General features: G+C 41.9%; 1 long non-coding RNA gene across 1 annotated transcript in view; it reads left to right on the plus strand.

Moving 5' to 3' along the window:
* The first annotated feature begins 5,792 nt into the window (after nt 1-5,792).
* LOC105853809 overlaps nt 5,793-7,184 on the plus strand; it is a 3,757-nt gene continuing 2,365 nt past the window's right edge. Inside the window, exons 1-2 of the long non-coding RNA XR_001145578.1 lie at nt 5,793-5,864; nt 6,303-6,360. This is a non-coding gene — a long non-coding RNA (uncharacterized LOC105853809). The remainder of the gene's footprint in view (nt 5,865-6,302; nt 6,361-7,184) is intronic.

Consider the following 7,184-nt stretch of genomic DNA (forward strand, 5'->3'; position numbering starts at 1 on the left):
GTTGCAATCCCCTTGGGTTTCCCACCACCAAATCACCCATGTGCCATCACTATAGTCCTTATGTTCAGTTTTTAAGAGAATTGCCTTTCTGCTTTCCACAGTAGCGGCACTAATTTACTTTCTCCCTTAAGTGGCAGAGTAATATTGAAGGTTATAGATCTCTACCATATTTTGTTTATCCATTCCCCCCACTAATGGACATCTGCACAGTTTCTATCTCTGGCTATTAATGAATGATACTGCTATAAATATTTGCTTCAATACCTGATTTCAATTTTTTAGGTATATATATATATATATCTAGGAGTGGAAATGTTGAAGTATATGGGAATACTATTTTTTACTTTTTTTTAAATGCCAGACTATTTTAAGCATAGACTGCATCATTTTACATTTCCACAAGCATATTTGCCAACATTTGTTATTTTTAATTTTTTAAAATTATAACGGTTGTAGTATATATAAAGGTGGTTGTGATTTGTTTTACTTTGTATTTCCATTATAACTAGGGATGTCAAAAGTCTTTTCAGGTGACTGTTGACTATTTGTAAGTGTACTTTGGAGAAGATTCTATTCAAGTCCTTTGTCCATTTTTAATTTTGATTTTCTTTATTAGTTGTAAGAGTTCTTTGTGTAGCCTGACAGGCAGACTCATAAGATTTATAATGGTGCCAAACTACCTACTGGGACCAGCTACCCAATGGCACAGAAGCCAAAACCTGCACCACCAGCCTTTGAGAAAGAATTAGTTTGATGTGAGGTTACCTGGCAGGAGATTGGAGACAGGGCTCTCAAATGAATCTCCCCAAGGATGGGACTTTGGGCAGTATTTATGGGGTTGAGAACAAATGCATAAGATACAAATTGATAGGCTGCTGATACCCAAAATCCACATAATGGGGACCCTTGACATTTATCAAAGAGAATTTTTTTAATGCAGATTTTTTATTTATAGGTTAACTATTTTTAAAGATTTATTTATTTATGGGGTACAGGCCAGATGTACAAAGGATGAGAGGGTTCACCAGAGACAGAGTGGGAAGCAGAGCAGGCAGATTGACGGAATTAACACTGCTGAAGGGAGCAGTGGGTTGGTCAGTCGAGGTCTGCTGCACCACGTGGGTCAGCTCCCTGGCTGGGAATTGAACTCTTGTTGCAGTGGCTGTGGATCACTTTATAGTGCTGTGCTTTAACCAGTTGCGCCACCAGGAAGTGCCCTGCTTCTTTATATTTTTGCATTCATCAGTGTCATTTACTAGTAGTCAAGAAGCATTCCCTACACTGTCATGTTTATGGCATAGTCTACTGGTTTTGGAACGCAGGTTGGTTTCTAGGTTAAGCACAGAGTGGGTGTCCAGAAACAGACCCAGGGGCACTGTGGGGCCTCCAAATTTGCATTCTCTTAACGGGGTTAGGCCATCTCTTTGCGTACTTTTAGCTTCAAAGCCTTTTAAATTTTGAAATAAGAGAAGAAAGGATAGTATTGGGCTCTCGGAAAAGTCACGACAGATTTTTTTTTCTATGTGTTTTCAGCAAAAACATGTCATGATTTTTCTGATTACCTCATAGTTTCCCAATAAAAAAAAAAAATCCATGTTACCCATCCCTCATGGGTAAATGTCCAGCCAAACAGGGCTGGTCCATAGCAGGGCTGCTGAGGCCTGAGAGCTGCCACGCATCCCAAGGCACCTGTCGACGTGGAGTCACAGGAAGGGGCCTAAAGGGACCAGTCAAGTCTGGAATGACAGCAGCGAAATCAAGAAAATAGCTGCCATTTTCAGCCTCCCTCACTGTCTTTTTCAGGTGTCTCTTCATGTCTCTCCTCTGCTTCTCTCCTCCAAGCCCCTCAAGTTCTTGTGCAAGTCCAAAGCCAAGAAGCCAGCACATGTCATCTGCATGTGTCTCTCAAGCCCATCTGCCTTCTGTGTCGGATCACTTCAGCTGGCTGCTCTGTCTCACCCCATCATTACTGAGGACTGGGAACATGATCCCTCCACCAAATAGGTAGAATTGCAGGTTAAGCTGAATTAAGCATAACTGTCCGTGGTCAGAGCCATTAGGCGGACCCTTTTATGTATGACATATGGCTCTAAGTGACTATACAAGGTCAAGAATCTGTCTCACCCGCGAGATTAAGCCCCTCTCAGGAGGTACTTTTATCCCATACCTACCAAGAAAGTATCATTAGAAGATTGAGTGATTACATTTAAAATGTATTTAGATGGTCAAGGAAGCAGAGACACTGGTCTAGGGCATGGATGCAGGCACCGATTTCTTTGGACCTGGAGAGTCAGGAGTACTGGCCCCGCAAATCCCAGACTTGGGCCTTCATCTCTGCAGCCAGGACCTGTGAGAGCTCCATCGCCTTCATTTAGCTCCACTCTTCATTAACACTTCTCTTTAACATTGTCTTTCCCTTCTTTACAGGTAAGAGCTCTACTTTAAAAAGCTCTCGTGATCAAGGTGACCATTTGCCTTTTCCCTGTGAGCGTAACTGCATTGTTGCCTATTTTCAAGGGGTTGCCCAGAGATTTCTGATGGTGAGAAAGAGCAACTCCTCTCTGAGGTATTACCTGCCGTGACAGCCTCCCGCAGTGCAGCGAGAGTGAAGTCAGCCTCAGAGAAGGCTCGGTTCTCACCAGCCTTACCCACGCTGCTTAGACCCTCTCACTTACATTCCCTGCTCAATTTTTACATCATGAGGAAGCCAGATCAAAAGGATGTACTAGCAATAGACATTCATGACACTGGAGGAGATGGAGCTTTCTCCACAACCAGAACAAGTACCGTCGGAATGGGAAAAGATGGGTAGGTAAGTGAACCCCATTCTTCTGTTGCTAGGTTTTGCCCTGTGCTCTAACTAACCGGCCTGTCTCTCTCCTGAGACTGGGTTACAGTCTAGTAGCCCATGTCACCATGGCTCACTTTTTCTTTCCCTTCACAACTGTCGCCTGTGTGTTTCAGTCATTTGTCTTTTATTTGCCTTTATTTTTGGTTTAGTGATTCAGGTTGCTTCCTGACCTACCTCAAGTTGTGGTATTTCTAGCCTCTGCAGATACTACTGTTCTACCACTTTCTTGTCCCTGACACCATCTCAAAACTGGGTACCATCTATCTTCATACTGAATGGATTTCCATTTTCAATGCTGATAAATAATTAAGAGGTAAAGGTCTACCTACTCTTTTTTTTTTCTTAGATTATTTATTTATGCACACAAGAGCTGGAGTACAGGCCAGAGTTGCTGGAGGAGAGCGGATTCACCAGAGAGATTAGGGAGTAGAATAGGCACATTGACAGAACTGCCCTGCTGAGGGGAGCAGCAGGAAGGACAGGAGAGGTCTGCTGTGCCATGTGGGTCACCTCCCTGGCCAGGGATTGAACTCCTGCTGCAGTGGCTACAGACAGCTTTGTGTGCTGCTTGGTAACCCCTTGTGCCACGGGAAGACCCCCTACTCTTCTTTTTTTTTTTTATGGTTTATTTTTACATCATTTTGTGCCTTTTTCCATCTCAGTTGTAATCTCCATCTAATCTTCTTTTTAATGATAGCTCCTTAGCAAGTTTTCACCAATTACATTGTCCACCCCGTTTTCTAAGTGATTGCCCAAACACTGCACAAAAGAATGAAATCTGTGTGTCCTCCATTGTGTGCACTTATAATCTCCTCGTAGAAAAACTCTTAATTGGACTGGAATGGTTAATTTGCTTTCAAGCCAGACTGCTTTTTTTACTTTTTGTGAAACATTGGACATTTATGCTGTCTCCTGCTCTCCTGCATCCCAGCCACCATCCACAGTTCCCAGGCAGTCATCCCTCTCCCTCCCTCCTTCCAGAGTCAAGGCTCTTCTGTGCTCTTGTCTTGCAATGTGGGTAATTTATTTGTAGTCTGGTTCCCAGACTATTTATAATTAAAAAGAAACTCTACATAGCTTTAAAAAGAAAGAAAGAAAGCCAGTGGCCTGGTGATGACAATATTCCCCTCCCTTTTCATCAGGGCTGTGCCACGACCCACATCATAACCTTGAACTTTTGCCCCTTGATCCTCTTGTACAAGTTGTGTCAACCAGTTTTTTCCCTGTCCTCCCTTTTCTTGTGAAAATCAAAAGTTAGCTTTTCAGAATACTTTTTCCTTGTGTCCCAGGTCTCAGTCCATTCTCTGATTCCATAATTTCTACATGGGTGAAAAATTTTCATCATGAATCACGACTTCACTTGTTGAAACTTTTCCCTTTGTGCTAGAACGTGATAGATACGTGTTGACTGGATAGGTTGATGGAGCGTGTTGCTACCTGAGAATCCCCTTGGGTGAGCAGGTGCTTGGCAAGAGTGAGGGGGCATTGAGCTTAAGATTTCCAAGGTGCAACATCAGTTCACTGCCACAGGATACAGAGGGCCACTTACACAAGATGGCTTGAATGGCCTGGAGAACTTAGAAAATGTTGAAAAAGAAAATCGGAAGAGACATGCTAGGTAGACTTACTATTGAAATATCTAGTTAGAGATTATAGATGATAAGGGAATATGCACATTGAAATGTGTGTAACACGGATGTCTTTTCACACTTAGGTTTGGATTAAAATTTACTCATTTTTGCCAACATTTCCAAGACACTGTCCTGTGTTTATCAGGCACCAGGTTTCAGTTTGTCCCATTGCATTTAGGTTAGCTTCACGCAGTTGGCTCAGGGTTCTCTGCAGTGTCCTCCACTACAAAATCAGTGAGCTTCCTGTTACCATAAAGGTGATGGAGAGAGAGTTACTGAGAGATGGATAGAAACCATCTCATTTAACATGAAAACAATTCTTATTAGATTGCTTTTTTGATTTGGAAAATGAAGGTTCTTAGGAGATACTGCCTTTTTTTTTTTTTAAAGAATTATTTATTTATTCATACAGAACTGGGGTACAGGCCAGAGATGCGAAGGGTGAGAGGATTCACCAGAGACAGAGTGGGGAGCAGAACAGGCAGATCTATGAAGTACACTGCTGAGAGGAGCAGCGGGCCGGTCAAGAGAGGTCTGCCACAGCATGTGGTCACCTCCAGGGCAGGTGGGAATTGAACTCATGTGGAAGTGGCTTAAGCTTCTTAGTGCTGTGCTTTAACCCGCTGCGCCAACAGGGAGGGCCCGATACTGCCTTTTGTAAGTGAAAATTACCAGGCCTCAGTCATGTCAGTTTCCAATACATAATACACTAAAGTATTTAACACACTAACACTGTAGCCTTCAGAGGAGAAAAATTATATAATCTATCTAAGTATGAATGGTAAACAAAAAGTGTTAAAGTGGCTCAGTAGCAAGTACTCTTATTTAGTTGCTGCTATTCCCATGTTTGTCCCCTGGCATTTTTGAGAAATACAGATACATTATTCACAGATACAACTCTCAGTTTATGAAGTTAAAATAACATGATTTCATTGATAAGAAGAGTATGTACTCTCACTTTGTGGGAAGTCCCATATCTGTGTGCATCTGCATGTAAGAGACGCACATGATTTCATTCTGTTATACCTGTTCCCATTTTTCATCACAGGACATGCCATGAACAAATTGCAGTCTCCAAAGCTTTGACTGAGTCTAAATCAACTCAGTCATTTGCAAATGATAATTTGTTCTTGTCTAGCTACTCACTAAAAGTATTTACTTGACCTTAGTCTTTTGGGCACTCAGAGACGGAGAACATTTAACGCTAACCAGGTATTTCTTCCTTTATGTCTTTGCTATTTGATTAATGAGGGAGGATAAGTTTTTTATAGTTGAAAGAAGCTGTAAATAATTTTGACGTTATTCTGTTGCAGAATACGGCTGAAGCCTGGAAGACTTCAGGGTACCCAGGGTACACCAGACGACCTGGGTGACTCCTTCAGGTATCTGGTAGAGATTACTGACAGTTTGATTACAACATCTGAGGCCCGACAGGTCTGAATGTGGCCAAGTAAGGTCACTTAAAATTCTGGCAATCACATCTGATACTTGCTTGAGTCTGGCTGTGTGCTGCCTGAGTTTGGTTGTGTTTTAGAACACCTGACCTAAGCTCTTAATAGCCAGCTCAAAGCTGTGTGTGTGTGTGTGTGTGTGTGTGTGTGTGTGTGTGTGTGTGACTAGATCTGGATTTCAAGTCAAAAGGGTCAGTTTGGTTTTGCAGAGTGTTGCATGATGCAATGAAATCTCATAGAATTGTTATGCCCTGTAGAAACACAGCCCTCCTAGAATGAAAAGCTTCACGTATCTCCAGATGGAGCCATTTCTCCATTTGTGTGAAAATGCTCACGTAAGTCAATACTGTGACATATTTTCTATTTTAGGTCAGCTGGAGACCCTGATACTGGAGTTGATGGAGCTCAGATTGAAAAAGATGCTCAGGTAAATGAGGCTTAATATGTGATTACATTTAGTATGACATCTATGTGAGAGAAGATTCCATGTTAATAAAAGATGATATTTGGTGTAATAGCATCTACAAATAATCTCTTTACATGTGTGTCATTATCAAACCATAAGACCCATGCACGTACAGTTTTCTCATTTTGATCTGCCAACAAAATATTTTATTCCAAAATTCAAATGAAATATAATAAATTGCAAATAAACAGTGAGTCCCATCTAGATATGTTACTTTTTTCCAATTGTGGAACATTTGTAAAACAATTTTTAAAAATTAGTATTATTTTTCTAAAAAGACACAATGAGGCGTGATTGCCGAAGATGGAGAAAGCATATTGGGGTGATAAAAGATGTTTAATCATACAATAGATGACAAGTTAATATATTGGGAAGTTTTTCCACCTTCAGTGGAACAGTCAGTAGGATTGTTCTTTTGTCACCTGCTTCATCGTGACACCCAGATAACGTGTTGCACTTTGGAGGCTTCTGAATTCCAGTGTAGTATCTGTATGGTTTATAAAGTATTAAATGCAGGAATTGATCAGAAAACTGGAAGCCTGAAACTGGGGGATGTGGCAGTGGTAACAAAGGCAGCATCACAGGTCATGGCCATGTCTTTGTGGTCACACGTGTTAGTAAAATCCCAAGCTCTAGGCCCTCCCTGGTGGCGCAGCGGGTTAAAGCACTGCACTAAGAAGCTTAAGCCACTTCTGCATGAGTTCAATTCCCACCTGCCCCTGAGGAGATCCACATGGCGTGGCAGACCTCTCCTGACCCGCCCACTGCTCCCCTCAGCAGTGTAC

This window comes from Condylura cristata, unplaced genomic scaffold, assembly GCF_000260355.1.
Source record: "Condylura cristata isolate star-nosed mole 26May11 unplaced genomic scaffold, ConCri1.0 scaffold00018, whole genome shotgun sequence".
Lineage (NCBI taxonomy): Eukaryota > Metazoa > Chordata > Mammalia > Eulipotyphla > Talpidae > Condylura > Condylura cristata.